This window comes from Penaeus monodon, chromosome 7, assembly GCF_015228065.2.
Source record: "Penaeus monodon isolate SGIC_2016 chromosome 7, NSTDA_Pmon_1, whole genome shotgun sequence".
Taxonomy (NCBI): domain Eukaryota; kingdom Metazoa; phylum Arthropoda; class Malacostraca; order Decapoda; family Penaeidae; genus Penaeus; species Penaeus monodon.
This window is the reverse complement of record NC_051392.1, coordinates 13292292-13294903: the sequence shown is the minus strand read 5'-3', so window position 1 is coordinate 13294903 and position 2612 is coordinate 13292292. Positions and strand designations below refer to the sequence as shown.

Below are 2612 nucleotides of genomic sequence, written 5' to 3'. Positions count from 1 at the left end.
TCCTTCCTTAACTACTACTCTCCCCCATTCAAAACAGGATAACAACAATAAAAATCATCATGATAATGAGGCTGAGAGGAACCATACAGTTGTAATTGAATACATACGGATTTTAAAAAGAAACTGACAGATATATTTGTTTATAATTTGCTCCGCTGTTGACATTATGTGTTGATATTGTTGTAATGTCAGCTGGATCCGTGAAGGTAATGGATTTCATAAAGTATTCTGTGGTTATTTCATGGCCTGCGTCTATGAGCCTTTTTTTCTTCTGATTCTGATAGATAATACGAGGAGGGAGATATAAAGAAAGAAGTAGAGAGAGAAAGAGAGAGAGTGAGAGAGAGAGAGAGAGAGAGAGAGAGAGGAAGCAATTTTGTTTTTTCTTTTGCTTTTTTCGAGCATCTGGAGTGCAATGTCAACTATTTTTCTCCTCCGTCTTCCTGTGAGTCCGTCATCGGAATATACTTTTTAAAAATCGGAATCAAATCATATCCGAATATCTTCATCCTTCTCTAATGCACTGAATTAATGCCCATACGCAGAAAAGCGAATAAATTAGGATTATTATACTTAAATTTTGAAAAAATAAAAAAGGGGGAACAGTACAGAACACGCAGTCTGGGTAAATATCTCACAGTGACCGGAACTGAGCGTTTTCTGACGGAAATTGTCTGTGGTTTCACTCTCACATACTCGGGCCGCGGGAAGCTCAGAATTACGGCAGCGGAAATGCGTTTTTTTATGACCCTTTGAACCAGGCTGCTGGACTGAGAGAGATAGAGGGCGATAGTTTCTTTTGCATATTCGTGTGTGTGTGTTGTGATGTGCATGTGCGTGAATGTGTGTGTGTATATATATATATATATATATATATATATATATATATATATATATATATATATATATATATATATATATATATGATATATATATATATATATTTTTTTTTTTTTTTTTTTTTTTTGTTTTTTTTTGTATATATGTGTTATATATAGATAGATAGGTTATAGATATATATAAATATATATATATAATATATATATATATATATATATATATATATATATATATATATATTATATATATATACATATATATATATATATATATATATATATATATATATATATATATATATATGTATGTATGTATGTATGTATGTATGTGTATACGTATGGAAGAAAAACTCACAATACAAAAACTAGATTTATTGAAAATGAGACTACAAAATCGAAATCCACCTGGATTCCATCTACAGGGCTGAAGAGGAAAGGGAGAGGAGGGGGTATAAAAGAGAGAGAGGAGAGGCAACGCGGTAACACGGGGCAGGTGAGGACAGATGAACGGAAGCAGAGAGAGGTCACATCATGTCGGAGGACTGGGTGGCCAGCATACGGGAGAAGGCGGAGGATGTGGGAAGCAAGGAGACTATCAGCAGGAGAAAAACCGCTGTTCAAGTTGAAATTAGGGAAGATTCCACCAGTCTGCGGGAGTGGACATCAGCGGAAGGAAAGACAATCCGCGCCGCTGACCAGTCCATCTGATGGCTAGTGTCCCACTGATGGCAAAAGAGGGCGTTGCTGTTGTGTCCCCTGGATACAGTGCATTTATCTTGAGACAGACGATTGGTAAGACTGGCGCCTGTATCGCCACAGGAGGCACAAGAAACAGCATAGGTGCCCACCTTCGTGGTAGAAGGAGGGCTGGTATAGACCAGGTTGCGACGGAGAGTGTTCACCTGGCGAAAAATCAGCCTGCAGTTGAGAGGGTGAAGAGGGCGACGGAGAGAGTAGATCTCCTCAGTGTAGGGCAGGCTGAGGACGGGCAGGTGAGAAGTTTATTTAGGAGGAGAGTCGTTGTAGAAGGTACGCCGTGCCCTGGATAACGCGACATCGAGACCATGACCAGGATAGCCCAGTTTGGTGAACGAGCGACGGAGGAAGACGATCACTCCATCCAGGTACTGGGGGTCACAGATGCGGAGGGCGCGAAGGAACAGCGAGGTGGCAACAATACCTCTCTTAACATGGGGAGGGTGGTATGAGAAGAAGTATATGTACATACCACTATGCATAGGCATCCTGTATATGGAGAAGGAGAAGTAGTCAGCAGAGCGATGGACTAGGGTGTCCAAGAAAGGGAGCTTGTTGTCAACCTCCCATTCCACCTTGAAACGGATGGAAGGAGAGAGAGTTCAGCTGCACAGGAAATCGGGAACAGGGCAGGGTCATGAGGCCAGAGAGCAAAGACGTCGTCGACATACCTCAGCCAGACCGACGGTCGAACGAAGATGGAAGGAAGAAGCTCAGACTCGAAGAATTCCATGAACAGGTTTGCCAGGACTGGAGATAGGGGAGAGCCCATGGCAACACCGAATATCTGAGAGTAGAAGCGACTTTCAAACGAAAAGGAATTAGACTCCACACACAGACAAATCAGCTGGAGGAAGACGTCGGTGGGCAGAGGGAGACGAGGATCCTCTGCGGGGAGTCTCCTCTGGAGGAAAGCAAGGACATCATCAAGCGGGACCTTGGTGAACAGAGAGTCGACATCCAAGCTCATCATGATCGCCGGTGATACTCCACGAACGCGGGAGATGAAGTCCTGAG

At 42.3% G+C, this 2612-nt stretch overlaps 1 pseudogene; it reads right to left on the bottom strand.

Moving 5' to 3' along the window:
• Positions 1 to 2328, bottom strand: part of LOC119575540 — an 11071-nt pseudogene extending 8743 nt beyond the window's left edge.
• Positions 2329 to 2612: the final 284 nt, after the last annotated feature.